Below are 21,854 nucleotides of genomic sequence, written 5' to 3'. Positions count from 1 at the left end.
ACCGTTTAAATGGCAGGCCCCTAAAGGTACTAAACAGAAGATATATTTTCCTGTTCCCTCCTGGAGCCTGTTGACAATCCCCTGCCTCTTCAGGGTAGCATATTGGCAATTCTGTATTTTCCAACATTATTCTGTGAGGAAGCGTGGGCAGTTCATAAATAAAAACCAAAAGACCCTCTTTTATTCATGTTTCAAGGTCTAATCCAGGAGCCAAGGACCCTGCAGAACTCTGAGACACTGGATTGGGGGCACTTCCCCATCTTGAGACCAAAGTGACATGGTCATAGTAGAAAACAAGCCAAGTATTGACTCTATCCATGAACCATTTTAATAAGCAGTTGGTTGAACAGATGCTGAGTAGGCTAAGCTCTTGGTATTGAGGTTTACATGAGACAGTGCAGTCCCCATTCAACAGGCAAGGAGACATGTGAAGCAATAAATGGCTCAAGGTCTCAGGCCCAGCAAGAAGGCAAGGGTCTAAATCTAGGCTTTCTGCCTCTCCAGCTCATACCCAAAGCCTGTCTCCACAGTTCTGACCAGGAAGTGTCTCTTCCTCATCACACCATTGCCTTGCTTAGTTTTTTGTAGAACTGTAAGTGATTCTTACTTTGTATTTGAGATTCAGCCATACGTCGCCTCTCCTGAGAAGCCTTCCCTGGCTCCCAGGTGCCCCACACCACTCCTGGCAGAGTCTGTGTAACCAGTGCTGTTATCATAGTGTCTTGAAGCAAGCTCTTCAGGTCTGTTTTTCTCATTAGACTCCGAGAGCCTTGAGTCGTTCCCAGCACAGTGCTAGGCACGAATGTCCCTGTCTTTACCACCATAGGGATGTGCAGACTCTGTGTTAAAACAACCCAGATGGAAAGCGTGTGTGTCTGCATGTCTGCATGCAAAAATGTCTCTGCGTACATGCCGTATTCTGTTGAGATCGTCGCACCTTGGAGTATCTGTACCACAGCAGAGCAGACGGGGCTAAGGTGGTTTCAGTGACTCCTGGGAGCAGGATGGCAAAGCCTCATGAGAGGCTGCCCTCTGCAGTAGGGGAAACCTCTGTCACAACTCAGAGCCCTCACCACCCTGATTAACATTTCATAAGACATCGTGGTTTGTTTCTCTCCATCAAAACCCTGACTTTAGCTATTATTCATGCAAAACTGCTCTGCACAAGGGTCAGCAGAGCTTGGCATGTTCAGAAAGGTGAATTGATACTTGTTTTTCCTTGTGGATTCCCTGTGACAGTGAGACAACTGCTCTGAGGCTCAGAAAGGGTGACAGCTGATGTAGTGATTATGGGAAATGTAAAGATCACCCTCGTTTGTGCTTCTGGGGAGTTGATGTGGCACAGTGGTTAAGAGTGTGGGAGCTGGGGCGCCTGCGTGGCTTGGCCGGTTGAGCATCTGCCTTCAGCTCAGGTCATGATCCTGGGGTCCTGGGATGGAGCCCCACATCAGGCTCCCTGCTGCTCCCTCTCCCTTTCCCTGCTCATGTTTGTTTGTTCTCTCTCTCTCTCTCTTTCTCTCACTCTCTCAAATAAATAGAATCTTTTAAAAAATAAATGTGGGTGCTGGGGCCTGCTATCCTGGCTTGCTGCTTGATAGCCTGGTGACTTTGGGTGAATTGAGGCAGGGAAGTTCTATTGTTTCCTCATTCCGTGACATGCAGATGATAATACCTTCCTCAAAGGGCTGCCGCAAGATTGAAAAGTTAATGGACACAAGGCACTTGAAATAGTTGCAGACAGCGCTCACTGTTGGGGCTTGGCTAGCCTGGACGCACCCAGAGGGCAGCCCCTCCCTGGCTCAGGGCTCTCTGTGTTGCCACAGACCCCAGTGCCACAGGTCAGGGAGAGGGGAACAATCAGTCTCTACTTGTTGAACATACAGGTATTACTCCCAGCCTTGGTGGGCAGATCAGAACACGCTCTGAGCAGAGGAAGAAGAAGTTGGCCTAGTGGAATTGGAGAGCTCCATTTTATAATCAGCAGCTCTTTCTTAACACTTCAGAGCCCTGCATCCACAGCAGGTCCAATCCAGCTGAGGACTTCCAACTGCATTGCTGAAAAGCAGTCATCCTCTGGTCACCTGGCACTGAATCAGGGTGGAGGGTAAGATGACCTGTGACCTCATTAACCACATGAAGTCCACTTAGATGACACAGTGACAGCAGATGGTGTGGAGGATGCCTGCTCCAGTAACGTCTCACACTCTGGCTCTCACCTTTCTGATGTTACCAGAGCCGTGTGGCTAAGTTATGAAATCTTCTACAATTTGCAGGAAAGGGTCATTTTGGCAGAACAAGTGTCACAACAGAAAAGAGATGGGAAGGCAGCCGGGAGGCTCTGGTGACTCCAAGAAACACTTGGTGCTCTGCTCCCATGGTAGGGGAGGCGGGTGCCCATGTGGCCTGGGTATTTAGTCTGAATGCATAACTCTTCAAGGTGTGCCTCTACCCTGGCTGCCTAAGCATGATGAGACATGATACACCCTTGCATTTGCACTGAGGGGCTGACTGAGCCACCAAAAGTAGGCAGGTGTTATGTCTGTAGGAGTGAGATTTGCATGGGACCTGACTGTCCCTGAGGTCTCTGCCTGGGACATTAGCCTTGGAATAGTTGTGGCATCACCATGTATGGGGAGATACTACTTGGTACAGTGGGCAGGGGAGGCCGCCACAATCCAGATGGGTGACTTGGCCTGTTTTAGCAGGAGCATATAGCTGCCATCGTAAGCCTGGAGCAGTCAGAAAAGATCCTCCTCATTCATTTTCCAAGAGTCTTTCCAGGACAATTTAGGGCAGGATCCCCCAGCTGATCTACCCATCTTCCCTGGGTACCCCTGGACTACAGATGGGGACCATTGCCCCTGTGAGTGAATAATGGGCTTCTCAGTCAGCAGAGTACACATTATGTGCCTGTCTGCTCCTCCTCCATCAATGCCTCTGTGCAGGGGTGAGCTTGGTGTGGGCATTAATTTGGATTCCTCCAGAAGCCCGCACTGAGAGGATTCAGGTGCAAATAATGTATCTGGAAGGTGAGCCCAGGCAACAATAGTTAGGCCAGAGGGGAAGGCAGGATAGCAGGCATTCATTCAAAAGTTCGTGACTACAGCCACCGAGGGGTGAAGGAGCTCAGTGAAACATTCACCCACCACCTCTCATGGTTACTGGTTGAGGGCTGCTCCTGGGCTGTTAATGTACCAGCACTTCTAGCCTTCCCTCTGTAGCTTCAGGCAGAGAGAATCCAAGCTTGGAGCAAGAAACCTTGGGTGGCACCAGCTGGTACCCAGGAATATGGGCGGGGCATCAGCACCCATGCTACAGTTGTCTAGAGAAGGGGTGCTTGGCTTTGTCTTTTCAGGCAGACCAAAACTATAATTGTACTTTTACAGGAAGGAAGACCAAAAGGTAGAAGCAACCCAACTGTCCGTGGACAGATGGAAGGATGGGCAGACAAGCAAAATGTGGTCTATCCACACAATGGATTATTATTCAGCCTTAAAAAAGGTAGGACATTCTGACACATGCTACAATATGTATGAACTTTGAGGATACTATGCTAAGTGAATAAGCCAATGACAGAAAGACAAATACTGTATGGTTCCTCTTCTATTCAATTCATAGAGTAGCCAAAATCATAGAAATCATATGGTGGTTGCCAGGGGTACTAGAAGGAGGAGTTAGTGTTTATACTTTGGGAAGATGAAAATGTTCTGGGGATAGATGGTGGTGCTGGTTGCCCAGCAATATGAATGTCCTTAATGCCACAGAACTATGCGCTTAAAAATGATTAGTAAATTTTATGTATATTTTACTACAATAAAAAATAAAGAAGGAAAACCAAGCACCAACACCTGAGTAACTTCTCCAAGACCACTCAGTGGTTAGCTGTCTCCAGTGAGGCCAGTGGAGAGTAGGAGACGCATCTGTTGCTACTGCAGGCACAGGGGACCTCACTCAGCCTGTCACCTCCATACCACCTGAGGACTCCACAGCAAGGATGGAACAAGCCTCTCTGAGTATTATAGCCCAGATTAATTTGAGACAAGAATGACACTTTTTGGGCTATCCAAGGAGTAACTCCTTGGGATGACTGGCATCCCTGAATCCCACGCTGTTACAGTTTCATCTTGCAGAAAGTGAAACTGACATTTTGATGACCTACTGTGCTCAGGAGGCAGAGGGCATCAGACCAGACTTGCTGCCTGTTAGTTTATGTCTTAGGGGCAGGAGGGAGAGCGAACAGATATTAAGTGACATTAGGCACAAAGCCGAAGGATGGGTTAACGAAGCTGCCAGGGGGAGGGGGCTGCGCAGAAGCTGGGGGAAGGGCAAGGTATCCTGATGGGCAGCAGGGACAGCAGGCAGGGACGGCCTTGGGGAACTGGAAGGTCGAGGTGGTAGAGAATGACATGATCAGCTTTGTTTCATTCTCTTGCTGCTGTGGGAAGAATGGATTAGACAGGGTGAGGGTCAGGAGCTGCGGTTTGTACCTGAGTAGGGGTGGGGTCAGCAGTCACACGAGGGTCTCACATGAGGGTCAGGATGCAGAAACATCTCAGCACCTTTGGGGAAAAACATCTGTAAGTCATAACTTAAATTAAAATAGAATTCTGTGATATATTTAATCAGTTGTAATGAGAACAGACATACATAGAAGACAGAAACCAGAAATTGGAAACCTCATTTTAGGTGGCTTGGAGCACAACCATGATTAAAGTGATTGTCCCTGCACTTTCACTGCTTCACAGGGCACTCGGAGAACCCAAAACAGCCTCTACCATCTTTTCAGATATCCCTTGCCATAAAATGGAGGGTTGTACTCTGTCTTTCCAGCACCTTCTGTTCGCATCGCATTTTGCTAGATGCTGAGACATCAAGATACACAAAATAAGTAGTCACATCTCCAGAGTGCTTCAGGTCTGGTTGGAGCAGTTAGGCAGGTGCAGCTGAAGAGTTAAACATGTGTCTTTTGTAGCAGATCAAGGCAGCCAGAAGTAGGACGTGATTAATTGTTTAATGATAAATGGGACAGAAAATAAGGGACTGTAGGAAATGAGAGAAAAGGAGAGCCCCTTAGGGTTTCCTGAGCCAGATCTGAACTAGAATGATGCCTGGGGTTGGGACTGATCCTAAACATGAGAGCAGCATGAATAAGAGCAAGGGGTAGAAAGGGCGTGGTGTCTGAGTGGCAGTGTGCATCGCACTGGAGCTCTGCTAGAGGATTCATTTCCACAGGCGAGAGTAGGCTGCAGGGTGTCCTCAGGTGGAGAGGTGGTGAGACACCAGATTGTATGCAGGGGCACGGGGCCTGTGCAGTCTGGGAGGCCATCCCTCATCCCCCACTCTGGAAGTGAAAGCAGGATAGAAGCCTGGATGGAGGGGGCAGTGGTGATGTCCTTGGAAGAGGGTGGGGGAGAAATTTGGAGAGTGAAAGGAGTTACTGTAGACATTCTGAACATGAGGTGTTTGGGGAACTATCAGACGTAGTGCAAAGAGGCTGAAGGTGAAAGAAACCACCCTTGGGCTTATTTTTCATAAGGCTGTGGGGATGTTCAGGAATGTGAGGTATACGGGATAGTAGAGCCATGTGTCAGTGGCCAGGGGTGAGGAGGAGACAGATGGCCACTCAGGTTGGGTCATTTGAGGAGAGTTTGACTAAGGGGCAGAGTACAGAAATATGGGCAGGGGGTGGGGAGACACGGAGAGGTGCAGTCTAGGGACTGGGAGCTGTGGCAGCCAGCCTACAGGGGACTGGAGGAGGGTTGTAACCTGAGAGGCCACATGGAGAGGGACTAGCCAAAGGTGAACCCAGGGACAGCCGCATCCCAGCCTCACTTGCCTCTCCCCACCAGAGAGATGGGTACCATTGCCAAAGTGTCTGCTGAAGGCCAACCTCCCCCACTGCAGGGTGAGGGAGACAAGAAATGATGCAGACACCACAACAGACTGACGGAGATGGTGCAGGGAGGTGGGCGCTGGGCAGCCTGAGTGGTGACAGGTGGCTGTGCTTATGCAGGGGAGGGCATGGAAGATTATGGGGAGGAACCCGATGGGAAGGGGCAGGTTTGAGTCCAATAACCAGGCATAGGTATACATCTCTGGTCAGTCCTCCCTCCAGAAAAAGCATGATAGTAAAAAAGAAAAAATATTTTAGTAATCCATGAAAACTGAGTAATGATGATGATGATTACAGAGTGAACACCCACCAATTGATGAGCCTTTGTATCCTATGATTTGTTTTTACAAAACTAGCAGAAACCAGAATTTCCAAATTCTACTTCCCCTTAATTTTTGTCCTCAGAAAATCTGACCTACATGGTGCTTGAGAATAATATTCTCGAACTAGTAGCCTGGTAAGAATCAGCCCTTCCCCTTCCTTTTCAATTCACCAGAATCGACATGTTAGCAAAATCTGCTTGAGAGCAGGTTTCTTCAGCTTGTTCAGCACAGGCTCCCCATCCAGTAGGTCCAGGGTGGGCCCGAGGGTCTGCATTCCCACCAGCTCCCCAGCCAGGTGCTGGCGGTCTCTGGAGCCACTGGGCACAGCCAGGCCACGGAAGGCCTCTTCTAATGACCTGAGTGGGGATTCAGGGGAAGAAGCAGCAGTTAGGTGATCACAAGTATAAGAACTGGGTGAGAAACATCTATACAAACCCCCCTCCCCTTCCCAAAAAAAAAAAGGAAAGAAAGAAAAAGGAAATGCAGCTCAAAGCAGTGAGATCACTTGCTCCTCTTAGTGCATCACTCTCTGAATATGTCTTCAGATGTTCTCTGCTGGTAGACAGAGTGTGCTGTTCAAAAACAGATGCTTCTGGACACAAAACCTGTCATGCACATTTTAAGTTAACTTAGTAATCAGTGTGCCACAGATTAGCCCTGGGCTTGCTGATCTTCCTGAGATGGTTCTCCTATGCTCCTATGCTATGGTATGCTAGAGGTGTTTCACCACCACTCCCCTCTTCCTGCCCCCCTGTGCACCCTAAAAGTGGGCTCCCTCAACTTCTTGGGGTGATTTGAGTCATAGATGAAGGCTGATAGTTCACAAGCCCCTTTAAAGGCCCCCTTAACCTTGCTGCCTGCAAGGCTGGCCTCCCTGTCACTCTGGCTGTCCTGGTACATGTCAGAAAGGCAGTCCCCCAGTGTCTTTTTCACTCATTGCCTGAAGAGGGCTGTCAGAGTTCTTCTGGATCTGAAAAGCACAGACTGTTTGAGGAGGGGGACTTCTCAGACCCCCACTTAGGCCTCTCCCTGGCTAAGAGTGAGCCAAGCAGTGTCCTGGCTTCTCCACCTCCAAAGGTTCTCAGCTGGGACCTGCCTTTCCCTTGTTACCTGTTATGTACCTGTAATCTTTGGGTGGTGAGCTGAGACCTAGGGATGTAGTTGTCATGAGACAGTTTACTCTGAAAATTAAGGTCACTGAGGTGGAAAAACCCAATCAACCTACTCCAGCCCCACCCCATTCCACTGCCTCTTCTTGAACTGGATTTTTCAGAAGCAGAGTGAGGCATTTATCAGCATACACGGTCTGAATATCCCTGGTTCTAGTCATCTTCTTTTCTCTTTCTGGATTGTTTTCTCTCCACTCAAGCTCACCAAGCAGTACAGTTTCATCCATAATCCCTGGCTCACTATGGAGACTTGATTCACTCCTTATGAGATGACAGGCTCACCTCAGAGAGGTCCAAATGTATCTATCCGCAGCGCATTCCAGTGAGAATGAGCATTACTGAGCACATACTGTATTCCAAGGACTGGACCAGACTACATGCGGCAGCTCACTGCCATGCTGGATGCCTGTGAAGTGGGGGGTTGGTCAATTCCCACTTCAGAAAGGAGACTGGCACATATACAGATCAGTTACTCTTGATGAGGGGCACTCAGATGAAAATGGTGGCGTCAGACCCATCCAGCTAAGCACCTAATTCCTAACTGTGCCATCTAGTGTGAGCACCAGCTCAAGCTGTTTCCACCCTAACCAGAACTGCTCAGGAGCAGTTCAGAGGACCCCAATTCAAGCCGTCCCTACATTAAAACACTACAGACTAACAATGTCAGTGTGCCAGTGTAGGACGAGGTACTGTGTGCCCTCCCCTGTGTGCTTCACAACACCCAGATCCAGGATTTGGGTCAAGGCATTTTCCTTCAATGACAAGTGCCACCTCTGGCATTTTCAGGCATGCTGAGGGATTCTGGGTTATGCAATCCTTCCCCAGTGCCCTCAGCAGCAGAGTAGGTCCTCATGATGGTTGACCCCCATCATGGGGAATCAAAACTGGTCTCAAAACTCTCAAAACCAAAGGCTGAATAGCCAAAGAGCTGCCCCTAATAATGTGTGATTGAGATGTCTTCAGGCCGGATCAGGCTCCGAGCGCACATCGCATCCCAGGTGGTTTGGTTTTGGAACTAGAGGTGCCTTTGGACCTACACACCCTTGTCTGAGTGGCACAGACCCCCAAGGGGGTGTCTCTCCCTGCTGGCTGCCTGTGTGAATGTGCAGAGCCCCTTGAGGCAGAGGGAGACAAGGCATAGCAAATTAAAACAATTGAAGTCACATCACTTGTGCCTCTTTGAGGCAAGCCATAAATACATAAATACTTGAACCTGCTATTCTGACTCCAGTTAATATGTTTTAACCACAGTCTGTGGGCTCTGGAAAGCAGCTGTGAGGAGCAGGGCGATAAATTGGATCGTAAAAGCACAGGATAGAAAAATGATTGCAGCATTTTTACAATTACCTGGTTTGCCTCTGTCTATAGAGGAAAGAGTGCTTTCTCTTTGTACTTCTGTGGTAAAAATGTATCCAGCCTAAGTCTGTTTCATTATTATATCCTCATAGTCCAGCGTGTATTGATTGCTCACCACTCACCAAGACTCACACCTGCCCTGCCCACAGGCTCTCTTGGCACTTCTGCTTTTCAGAGGAGTGGCCTGTGGGCACCGAGGCCAAGTGTTTCCCAAGCCGAAGGGCCGGTCCCCAGGGACTCAGGCCTGCCACCCAAGTGCCCATCTCCAGAGCCTGCTCCTCGCAAAGGTGCAAGTTTTACTTACCCGCTACCTTATGACAAGGGGAAGGGAAATAGGTCAATTTTCTTTTTTCAGACTGCATGTTCTTTTCACTTCTGAGGGATTGGAACCATCTCTGGGCCTCTGCAACTCTGACCAGAGTGGCCAGGTCACCTCAGTGTCCAAGCATTTTGCTGTTTCTCTGTCTCCCTGCATATTCTCAAGAATCTCACAAAAGTGAACTTAGATCCATTGTACCAAGTACAAGCTGCTTTCTATTTTTTGCTCTCCTACTTAAATTTTCAAAGAATCTAAAATAGCAGTTGCCATTTTTTACCATGTTCTCTTCTGAAATATTTAATTCTTCCTCAGGCGGTTTAACATCGCATTGCCCAAGGATTAACTTCCATTTTTGAAGAGAGTCTATTAGCTGAGAGAGAGGCAGAAAATGCATTTCAGCAAGTGGCAGGGACAGAGGCTGGGAGTGTGCACAGAGGAGCAGGGAGGCCAGGGCTTTGCCTTTATGAAGCTGCTTGCCCATCAGCAGAGCCCAGACCAGCTCCCTCTATTAAACACTTACTGATTTTTAAAAAGCAAAGTTTCCCTGCAAAGACCAATTTTAAGGGGATTAATGCTCAATGAATAATGTATCACAGAAAGAACTACAACAGAAATACTTAATTGGAAGAGGTAAAACCAACTGTGGTGAAGTGCAACAAGTCACCTTCCAGACGCAAAGCAAGTTGTGAAGGGCTCTATGTGTCTCAAACTGATCAAACGTGAGGGCTGCTCCCAAATCACCCACCAGCCAGAATGGGGATGGCTAGGATCTCTGGCTGCCACCAATTCTCAAGTTGTCTGTTTTTTTAATGACCCCCAGAGAAGACAGGAGGGAGAAAAGTGTGAGAGATTTCTGCCTCTGTATCTAAGGTCCTTGTCAACAGTTTAATTCTCCCTCTTAGGTAATAAGTCAGGTGGAGCCAATCTCAGGTGACTCCTGAGCTTGTGCCTGTGTCTCTCCCTGACCTTCATCTGCTCCCCTTGGGCGAGGCCTGAAAAGTTTGACGGTTATCTGCACCCAGAGGCAGCCTTTTCCAGCAGCCACAGTGGAGAGCTGTGATGCTTTTACCACCTTCTTCCACATCTCGTCCCTTTCTGCCCTCTTCATTTAGTTTTCAAGGTGTGTAGCTTTTGGCTTCTTTAACCAAAAGTGTCTGAATTCCCTTACCATGTGGTGATAGGAGGGAAGAAAGATTTCCTCCCTTCATCCAAATTTACTTGGTTTTGAAAAGAAAGGTGTCTAAGCTGTGATATTGGAGATGTTCTCTCCAGGCCACCATGGGAAAATGTAATTCTTGGCCAATTAACTATAAAGGCTGATTTCCCCAAATCCAGATTGGGTAGTGATAAGTTGCTAATACTTATCAACTATAATTTTCTTTCTTTTTTTCTTGATAAAGAACATGAACGGGGCCATCAAAAAATCACAAAGAGACCAAAAGGCTCCCATTTTTGGCACAGTTGGCCCCCTTAAGACACAGAGAAAAGCTCCTGCTCCCTCTTCCTCAGGCCTGCTGAGATAGAACCGAGAGGCACAAGAGGACCCTGAACCCCTGGGGCGCAGCAGGTGCGCAGGGTGCCCCACAGTACTGCATGGCACGTCTCAGTCGTCCCAGGAAAGCTGGCCCTCGAGCTCCCGTGGCCTCACATCCCTGCAGTCACCAGGCACAGGAGGAAAGGTGTGTGAACAGCCCTGGAGCCACAGGATCTCAAGCTCAGGGAGAGCTCACACCTCACTGCCAGTTAGAATTACATGGTGGGGGAGCTTTTAGAGCCCCTCTTCTCCAATGAGCCCCACATCAGTTAAATTGTGTCTCTGGGGGAGAGACACCGACATTGGTGCTTTTCCCTAAACAGTGCACAAGAATCCGTTGTGCAGTCAAGTTTGAGAAGCACCAATCTCAGAGAACTTCCCCAAGACAGCTTTGGGGAAGGTTTCATTCAGAATGATACCTGCCCCCATCCTAGTCCCCACTTATTTAGTAGACTCTCCAGGTTTTCCATACTTTTCCCATTGATTTTTTTTTGACACGTTTCGTTTTGCAGCTGCATTTCCCCTCCACAGCTGATATGATCTTTGATAGTCTTGTTTCTTGCCAAGAAAATGGCTTAAAGCTTTAAGCACTGTATGACCTTACACCCTTCCAACTTCATAAATCTGCTGGCTTTTAAGGATGCCTTTGGGACCAGAAGATTCCTTTATTCTAGAATTCTCCCAGCAGAATTTCTTTAGAAAGTTAGTTCAGCTCTTCAGGTCTTTTTTTTTTTTTTTTAAATATTTTTTTTAATTGTTATTTATTTATGATAGTCACAGAGAGAGAGAGAGAGGCGCAGAGACACAGGCAGAGGGAGAAGCAGGCTCCATGCACCGGGAGCCCGACGTGGGATTCGATCCCGGGTCTCCAGGATCGCGCCCTGGGCCAAAGGCAGGCGCCAAACCGCTGCGCCACCCAGGGATCCCTCAGGTCTTAATTAATATATGCCAATGTTTTAAATTTACATTTAAGGAGAACATGTGTAGAGTTGAGGAATTATGTGAAGCAGGAAGAACGAAGTGAAATAGCCATCATTGCAAATAGGCATTCTTTTTATAAAACTATAACAAATAGTGTGTTTATTTCTCCACCAGTATGCCTTCCAGAACACATAAAAGTATGGTATAATGGGAGGCAGAAATCTCTGGTCTAAATTCTGACTCATCTACTGTCTAAACATGAAATGTTAGGTATAATATTTCATTTCTTGAGAATTTTTTAATGCTGCCTACCTCACAGGGCTATTACATGCTTTTAAAGAGATCTAGGTGGAGGTACCCTGAGAAGGCCAAAGCACTATATGATATAATGTAAGACTAAAGTGTTATTAAGGTTTCACTATCTGCTGTGGACTTTTTGTACATGGGTATGATGGCTGCACTAAAATAGGCACATTCAAGCCATGATCTAGCAAAAGATCAGAAGTTTAAAGAGAAGTTAATAATAAAATGGATAACTTTGCAGTGCTTCTTCCCTGTGATGGCATCGCCTGCAGAGGGCAATTAATTGGTTGAAACACCACTGTTGTTCATGATGATGTTTTAAACATGTCTTACACTGTGCTTCATGACAGAAAGGGAATAGAAGTTGGGAAAAGGATTCTTAAATAGGTAGGAATTACTGACATAATATAATTTTTATAAGTTATTTTAAGAACTGAAGAATTGTGAAAGCCCCTTGGACTTATTTCCTACATAACATGCATTTTCCATCCTGTGGTTGATCAGCAGGTCTGTGCAGAGACAACCTGGGGAGTGTGTGGCACAACTGTGCAGTGGTCGCCAGCTTACTTACTCACTGTCGTCGGGTATTTATGCTACGAGCCTCCTCCACTCGCTGTCTTCCAGTACAGCAGAATCAAGACACAGGCGGATTCCCTTATCTACATGTATATTTGCTCTTTTCTCATGACTAAGCACGTATTACAGTTTTTAAAAATCATTAAGATGAGGAAAATCCTCCTTTGGAATGATGGAGAGGGAAATGAATGAAAATTTTCACCCTTTACTCTGTATTTCTGCAGTGTTCATAAGATCTCCCTTTTGTCACCACCTCCCAACTTTGTCTCTTCCCATCTTGTCGCATCTCTGGAAGTAACTACCATTTACCATGTGGTGTTTATGTTTCCAGATGTTCACCATTTATAATCATGGTCCTTAGAAAACAGAAATGGGACTCTATTACAGAAGTATTCATCTAGCTGCCAAATGTTAATTGAGCACCTACTATGGGTAAGTCACTTTTTCGGTGCTAAGGATAAAACACCCAGGAATCAGTAAGGTCCCTGGTCTCAGATAGTTTGTATTCTAACCTTTAGTAACTTAAAAAAAAAAAACAACTTTTTATTTAGGAATAATTATAAACTAACTTAGAGCTGCAAAGATAATACAGAGAGGTCCTGTGCATCCTTTCCTCAGTCTCCCTCCTGTGGTTGCATCTTGCATAACCATAGTACATTATCAAGAGCAGCCATACAAAATCACATATAGTGGATTTGTGTAACCATCACCAGTCAAGATCAGGAGCTATGTGTCACCCCAAGGATCTCCGTACTCTTCCTCTGTAGTCACACACACCCCAGGTCCCCTTAACCATCTTTAACCCCTGGCAACTACTAGTCTGTTCTCCACCTCTGTAATTTTGTCACTTTGAGAATGTTATATAAATGGTATCATTCATTATGTGAACTTTCTAATTGCTTTTTTACTCAGTATAATGCCCTTGAGATCCATCCACATTGTTGCTTCAAAAGCTTGTTCCTTTTTATTGCTGAGTAGTATTCCATGGGATAAATGTGCCACAGTTTGTTTCACCATGTGCTTTTAGAGGGATATTTTGGTTGTTTCCAGTTGAGGCTATTACAAGGAAGATTGCTATAACAATTTATGTGCAGGTTTTTGCGTGAACATAATTTTTAATAATTTTTCTGGGACAGATGCCTGGGAGTACAATTGCTAAGCTGTATAGCAAATATGTGTTTATTTTTTGAAGAAACTGCCAGACTGTGTTCCAGAGTGGCTGCACCATTTGTACATTCTCATAGGCAATGTATGAAAGATTTCTCCACATCCTCTCTAGCATTTTGTGCTGTCACTATTCCTATTTTATCTGCACTAATAGGGTGATATCTTGTCATGGTCTCAATGTGAATTTCCCCAATGAATAGTTGCGTTGAACATTTTTTCATGTGCTTATTTGCTCTCCATATATCTTCTTCAGTGAAATGTCTGTTCATTCTTTTTGCCCATTTTTTTTTTCCTGGATTGCTTGTTGTTTTAATATTGAGCTTAGAGAGTTCCTTGTATAGTCTGGATAATAATCCTTTGTAGGATGTGTGGCTTCCAAGTATTTTCTCCCAGCCTGTATAATAGAAGGATTTTATTTTGTTAAAGTGCAATTATTAACTTGTTTTCTTTTATGGTGTCATGCCACATCTAAGGATTCTTTGCCTAGCCCCACATCTCAAAGGTTTTCTCTTAGGTTTTTTTCCTAAGTTTTATGGCTTTACGTTTTGTAATTAGGCCCATCATCCATTTTGAGTTAATTTTTGTACAAGGTATGAGGTTTAAGTTAAGGCTTATTTTGGTTTTGTCTATTGGTGTCCAATAACTCCAGCACCATTTGCTGAAAAGGCTGTCCTTCCTCCACTGATTAACTGTTGCACCTTTGTCAAAAATCAGCTGGGCAATAATATGGAATTAGTTGAGTTCTCTATTCTTTCCAATGATCTGTTCCTCCACCAGTACCACACAGTGTTGGATTACTGTGGCTATACCAAATCTTGAAACAGGTAGATTGATTTTTCTCATTTGATTCATTTTGAGAATTGTTTTGGCTATTTTAATACCTTTGCCTTTACAGAAGAATTTTAGAATAACTTTGTCTATACCTACAAAATTCAGGGATTTTTTTTAAAGAATTGCATTAAACTAGTATATACTTGGGCAGAATTGACATCTTCACTGTGTTGAGTTTTCAAATCCATGAACACAAGTATGTCTCTTATTTATTTAGATCTTTGATTTCTTTTATTAGCATTTTGTGCTTTTCAGCATCCAAGTTCTGTACAAGTTTTATTAGATTTTCAAGTAGTTGTAAATGGTATTGTATTTTAAATTTAGCATTCACTAATGTTCGTTGCTAGCATACCAACAAATACAATTGATTTTTGAATGTTTGTTTATCTAATATTCAGTGACCTTGCTGAGCTTTCTTACAGGTTTTAGTTGTTTGTTCATTTTTGTTTCTGTTTTTAGATTTGTTGGGATTTTCTATGCAATCTCATGATATCTAGAAATAGAGGCAGTTTTATTTCTTCCTTTTTGTTCTTTAAAAAATTTTTTTCTTGCCTTATTTCTCTGGCTAGAACTTCCAGCACTATGTTGAACAGGAGTGGTTAAAGCAGCCATCCTTGCCTTTCCCATTTTATGGGGGAAAGCATTCAGTCTTTCACCATGAAGTATATTATCTGTATAATAGTTTATAGATGCTTTTCATCAAGTTAAGGAAGTTCCCTTATTTTTCTGAGTGTTTATATCATGATGGGTATTGAAGGTTGTCAGAGACTTTTTATGCATTGATATGGTCATGTAATTTTCTTCTTTAGCCTGTTAATATGGTGAATTACATTGACTGATAATTGAATATTTACCAGCTAGACCCCTAGAATAAACCCCACTTGGTCATGGTGTGTAATTCCTTTTATGTATTGCTGAGTTCTGTTTGCTAATATTCGTTAAGGAGTTTTGCATCTATTTTTATGAAGGATGATATTTTCTAGTTTTCTTTCTTATACTCTCCCTGCCTGGTTTTGTTATTAGGATAATGTTGGCTTCATAAGATAAATTAAGAAATGTTTCCTCCTCTTCTGCTTGCTGGAAGAGAAAGTATACAATTGGTATTAATTCTTGTTTAGCAGACTTCTTCTAAGAAGTTGCGTGGGCCAGGAAATTCCTTTTTTGATAAATTTAAAATTACAAATTCAATTTACTTAACATTTATAGGACTATATAAATTGTCTCTTTCATATTGGGTGAGTTTGTGGTAGTAGGTGTTTCTTGAGGAATTGGTCCATTTTGTCTGAGTTGTCATATTTATGTGTATATAGTTATTTGTAGTAATACCTTATTATCCCTTTGAAGTTTTCAGATTATATAGTAATATTCTCTGTTTTAATTCATGATACTGGTAATTTGTGTTTTTTTTGTTTTTGTTTTTGTTTTTTTTGCTTTGTCGGCCTTCCTAAGAGACTTATCCGTTTTCCTGCTGTGTTTGTTTTTTTTCCTGCTGTTTTTAAAGAACCAGATTTTTGTTTCTTACTTCTTTTATTTTTCTGTTTTCAATTTCACTGGTTTCTCTTATTTATTATAGCCTTTCTTCTGCTTGTTTTGCGTTTATTTTGTCCCTCTCAATTCTTGGGGTAGAAGCTTAGGTGATTATTATTTAGGACTTCTCCTTTCTAAAATAAGCATTTTAGTGCTATAAATTTCCCTCCTGGCCCTGCATTAGCTGTTTTTTCTTTTTTAAGATTTTATTTATTTATTCATGAGAGACAGAGAGAGAGAGAGGCAGAGACACAAGCAGAAAGAGAAGCACGCTCCGTGCAGAGAGCCCGATGTGGTACTTGATCCTGGGACTCCACAGGACCATGCCCTGGGCCAAAGGCAGATGCTCAACCGCTGAGCCATCCAGGGATCCCCATGTTTTTTTCATCTTAATTCAGTACAGCATGTTTTATTTCCCTTGAGACTTCCTCTTTCAACCATGTATCACTCGGGAGCCTTTTGTTTAGTTACAGGTGTTTAGAGTTATCCTTCTGTTATTTATATCTGGTTTCCTCTGTGTGTGTGTGTGTGTGTGTGTGTGTGTGCGCGCGCGCGTGTGTGTGTGCATGTGTTGTATGGTTTGGCTCTGCGTATTGTTTTTCCTTGAATATGTTCCACAGACATTTGAAAATAGTGTATATTCTGCTATTGTCGGGTAGAGTGTACTATAAATGTTGATTCAGACCTGTTGGGGGATGATGCTGAGGTCCCTCTCTCCTTGCTGCTTTTCTGCCTGTTTTCTCTATCAACTTTTGAGTAAGAGATGTTTAAGTCTCCAACTATAATTATGGATTTCTCTGTTTCTCCTTTTAGTTCTATCAGTTTTTGATTCTCATATTTGCAGCTCTATTGTTTGGTATATACCCATTCAGGATTTGCTGTGTTTTCTTGATATATTGACTCTCCTATCATTATGTAATATCCATCTCTGTCTCTGGTAATTTTCTTTGCTAAGAAGCTTACTTCATCTGATATCAATATAGTCATTCCCACTAGCTTTTGATTGATTGTATGATATATCTTTTTCTATCCTTGTACTTTTAATCTATCTGTATTATTATATTTGAAGTGAATTTCCTATAGACAGTATATAGCTGGGTCATGCTTCTTTATTTACTCAGCCAACTTATTTTAATTGGTATATTTAATTTAAGTATTGGTATGCCAGGGCTTAACTTAGTCATTTTATTTTTCTTTTCTGTTTGCACTCTCTCTCTTTTTCATTTCCCTGTTTTCTTTTTCCTGTCTACCTCTGGGTTACATAAACATTTCTTAGAATTCCATTTTTTTAATCTGTATGTTTTTGAAGTGTTTGTCTAGATATTACAGGTATGCATGTGTGTATGTGTGTACATGTAAGCATGTATCATTTATCATGGTCTGTTGGTATCAGTATTGCACCAGCTTGATGCATAAAAAACCTTACTTTTGCAACCTTTTCTCCTTCCCTGTCTTAAATATTTCCTCTACCAAACTTACAACTACATCAGACAGTGTTAGAATTTTGTTTCAACCATTAAACATAATTTAGAAAATTCAAGAACTCCAGAGGGGCTATATATTGTATTAACTTGGTCATCTTTCTTCTCTCTGCTTTTCATATCTGTATCTTTATGATGTGGAGGTATAGAACAGATAAAAAGATATATTTTTTAATTAAGGCACCTTACCAATTTTAGTAGTTTTAGCCATTTTTAAGCTGATGATTTTGGATTTTGGATGACAACAGCCATGTACTTTGAAAAGAACTATATTTGCTCTTCCTTCCTGATATTTATGCCTCACTTTATTTTCACATCACTGCCTTGCCCAAGGTGTAATATGGAGTAGCAATGATGATGATGTGCAAGCATCCCTCTCTTGCTTCTAATTGTTTAGTGTTAATAGATGGTTTTGTAGGCTTCTGTTTATATCCTTTATCAATATTTTCTCTGAACTTAGCTTATTAAGAATTTTTATTAGGAATGGATATGCAATTTTATTAAATGCCTTTACTGAGTTTATCAAGACAATCATGTGTTTTTTCTCCTCTGATATATTAACAAGTTGAAGTATAATGATAGATTTTTCTAGCATTGAGTCCACCTTGCATTGGTCAGAACACTCCTCCTGGTTATGGTGTATTATTCTTTTAAGAAACTACTAATTTTGATTTGTTATTATATTTAGAATTTCTGCTTATGTGTGCATTAATAAAATTGTACTTCTAATCCCTGCCGTACACCAAACTGATGATCTCTTTTATATAGCACATATGTTCTCCACACTGCCATGGACCACTCCGTATGGTCACTCTATCAGATTTCCTAGTAAATATTAAATTTCGTACTATTAAATATCTTGGCTTTAATAGGCATTTTTAGTTATTGAACTCTGATCTGCACTTTGCTATTTTAGCATCATCTTACCCATCTTTCAGTATTTAGGTTATACTAACTTTATAGGATAAATTGAGAATCATTACATATTTTCTATGTTCTATAGAAATCTAGCACAGGAATTAGTATGTACTTTAAGTTTTAAAGGTTGTTAAAAGTTAAAAAAAAAAAGTAGCAAAAACATCTGGGCCTGGGACCTGGTTGCTAGGAGTTAGAGGTGGAGGCTTTGACTACATTTTCCATTTTTCTTTTCCAGTAGTTAGTCTTTTCAGATTTTTTGCCTTTTGTTGAGTCATTCTAATAGTTTATATGTTCCTAGAAAATTATTTCTACTTTCAATTTTGTTTCAAAATGTTTTCAAATTTATTGGAATTCATGTATACTCTAATAATTTTGAAATAAAATCTATGTCTATAGTTATATCCCCTATTATTCCTAATTTTGTTCTGCTTACCTTTTTTTATCAGACTTATCTCTCTTCTTTGGTCTTTAAACATCTTTCGGTTTTTTTTTTTAATTTTTATTTATTTATGATAGTCATACAGAGAGAAAGAGAGAGAGAGGCAGGCAGAGACATAGGCAGAGGGAGAAGCAGGCTCCATGCACCGGGAGCCTGATGTGGGATTCGATCCCGGGTCTCCAGGATCCCACCCTGGGCCAAAGGCAGGCGCCAAACCGCTGCGCCACCCAGGGATCCCCATCTTTTGGTTTTAATAATAAACCTGACTTGCTTGTTTTCTATTTCATCAGTTCTTGTTTTTGTCTTTATTGATTCTCTGTATTCTTTGTTTAGCTCTTTTAAAAAAAAAATTACTGAGATGATTATTTGATGCATTTTCAATCTTTGATTTCCAAATGCATTTTAAACTTGGAGTCCCTCTTTGATGCACCTTGTAGATTTTGAGCTGAGTGCTCTCATTATGATTCATTGCTATAGGCTAATTTCAGCTTTGATTTTCTTTTATAAATTACTCTTTGGTCAGAGTTCCAAGAGACCTGTAGTATTTATCTTTTAAAGGTTTTATTGAGATTTTATTTGTGGTCAGATACTTGGTCAGATTTTTTAAGTGTTCCCTGGAAATTTAAACATGTATTCTGTTGGTTGAGAATGGAGTTTAATATGAAATTCATTAGTTTGATGATTGTGTATTCAAATCGTCTATACCCTTACCTATATTTTTGTCTACTCAACCTGTTAATTTTTGAGAAAGAGGTGTGAAAGTTTCCCACTATGACCATGAATTTAATAGTTTCTAGCTTGCATTTCTAACACTTACTACATAGATCCGTGCTGTGTTGTTCAGTAAAAAAGGTTTATGACTATTATAATCCTCTGGTTTGTATCCTTAATGCATATAAAATATTCCTTGCTTTTGGCCTTGTATTCTATTTTTGTCTGATATTAATACAGAATTTTTTGCTTTTTTATTATTAAAGAATAATTGACACACAATGTTGTATTAGTTGGAGATGTACAACATACTGATTCAGTAATTCTATACATTACTCAGTGCTCACCATGAGTAGTGTAGTCACGATCTATCACCACACAACATAATTGCATTATATATTGACTATATTCCCTATGTCATACTTTTCATCCCTGTGACTTATAACAGGAAGCTTGTACTTCTTAATTCCTTCACCTGTGTCACCTGCTCCCACATCATCCTCGCCTCTGGCAGTCACCAGTGTGCACTTTGTTATTTGGTTGTTTATTTGTTTTGTCTTTTTGGATTCCACATATGAGTGAAGCCATATGGTATTTGCTTTTCTCTGTTTGACTTATTTCAGTTAGCATAGTACTTTGTGGGTCCACCCGTGTTGTCACAAATGGAAAGATCCCCTTTTTTCTGGCTTAATAACGTTCCATTATAAATACACACATGCACGCAAACACACACACACACACACCACATCTTTATCCATTACCTATCAGTGGACACCTAGGTGCTTCCATATCTTGGCTATTGTAAATAATGCTGCAGTAAACATAGAGGTGCATATATCTGTTCGAATTAGCGTTTTCATTTTCTTTGGGTAAATACTACGTAGTAGAATTACTGGATCAAAAAAAAAAAAAAAAAAGAATTACTGGATCATATGGTAGTTCTATTTTTAACTTTTTGAAGAACCTCCATCTTGTTTTCCAGAGTGGCTGCACCAGTTTACATCCCCACCATAAAGGTTCCCTTTTCTCTACATCTTCGCCAACACTTGTCTTTTCTTGTCTTTTTGATAGTAGCCATTCTGACAAGTGTGAAGTGATAGCTCATTGTGGTTTTGGTTTGCATTTCTTCTTGCTTTCTTTCTGGTAACATTTACTACGTTTATCTCCATTCTCTTTTGTGCCTTTCAAGATATTTTTTAACTAACATACAGCTCAGTTCTATATATTTCCCATCTGAAAGTTTATCTTTTAAAAGAATTAAACTCATATTTATTATAATTATCTATACATTTAGGCTCATTCCTGTCATTTATTTTCATTGTGTACTTCACATGCTTCTCGTCATTTCTCTCCCTATCTCCTTTTTCTTTATTGTTTTTTTCTTTTAAGATTTTATTTATTTATTCATGAGAGACATGAGAGAGAGAGAGAGAGAGGCAGAGACACAGGCAGAGGGAGAAGCAGGCTCCATGCCTGGAGCCCGACGTGGGACTCAATCCCAGGTCTCCAGGATCATGCCCTGGGCTGAAGGCGGCGCTAAACCGCTGAGCCCCCCCCCCCCCCCCCCCCGGGCTGCCCCATTTTCTTTATTGTTATAACATTTTCTTTTTTCCCTTTTGTGCTTTGAAAGTTCTAAATCCTATTCTTGTTGGGTGTTTAAAGCAGAGCATTTAATTCTCATCATTGACAGGGAAATATAATTTTAATCTGAATTTGTAACCTCCTCTCCTCACAGGACAAAATCTGTAGCACATTTTTACCTCTGTTTAACTTCCAAGGACTCTCTCTTGCTCTCTGATAGCCCTGTTTTCACAGTACCCTATTCTTGTGTCATCATTGCAATGTCTCTGGTAGCCAGAGCGCGTGCATGTGTGTGTGTGTGTGTGTGTGTGTGTGTGTTTCTCTGTACATTCCATTCTCTGCATTGGAGTCCAGTTCAGGTTATTTTCATCTTTCTCTGTTTCCTCAAAGGTCTCATAATTCTTACTTGTCTGCTCACATTTTAAATGCAGAAATATGTGGATTGGTGTTTCCTCAGCAATCATATGCTTGGTTTCTACTGTAGATCTCTCCTCTGAAGGAAAAGATGGCTAAGAAGCACATGTCCATTAATGGTGTGACAATATATTTACCTTCGGGGTGCCTGGGGAAGAAGGCAGCCAGGCCAGCTGGGGACCCACATGGGGGCCACACCGAGAAGTTTTGCCCTGAGATGGAACAGCTTCCCATAGCCCACATCTGGGCAGAGTTGTGTTTCTCTTTTCCCCTCCTTTCCCACAGCTCTTGGCTGTTGAGATACCTGTGCTGTCCTCTGGCTAATGTTCCAGACTCAGTAGCCAAGAAAACAGCTCCTCACCCCATCTTAGACCAACTTCCAGCAGTCTTT

The 21,854-nt window shown here is 42.4% G+C and overlaps 1 long non-coding RNA gene across 4 annotated transcripts in view; it reads left to right on the top strand.

Annotated features, from left to right (window-relative positions):
* The window catches only part of LOC118352045 (uncharacterized), a 113,824-nt gene that overhangs the window by 79,605 nt on the left and 12,365 nt on the right, over nucleotides 1-21,854 (top strand). For 3 of the 4 annotated variants that reach the window (XR_007405150.1, XR_007405149.1, XR_007405148.1), the window contains exon 3: nucleotides 3,387-3,501. This is a non-coding gene — a long non-coding RNA (uncharacterized LOC118352045). Of the gene's footprint in view, nucleotides 1-3,386; nucleotides 3,502-12,322; nucleotides 13,277-21,854 lie in introns of those variants that run through there. The other variant, XR_004808478.2, reaches the window with a different exon arrangement.

This window comes from Canis lupus, chromosome 23, assembly GCF_003254725.2.
Source record: "Canis lupus dingo isolate Sandy chromosome 23, ASM325472v2, whole genome shotgun sequence".
Lineage (NCBI taxonomy): Eukaryota > Metazoa > Chordata > Mammalia > Carnivora > Canidae > Canis > Canis lupus.
Note: the sequence above shows the minus strand (reverse complement) of the source record. Positions and strands in the feature narration are given on the sequence as shown.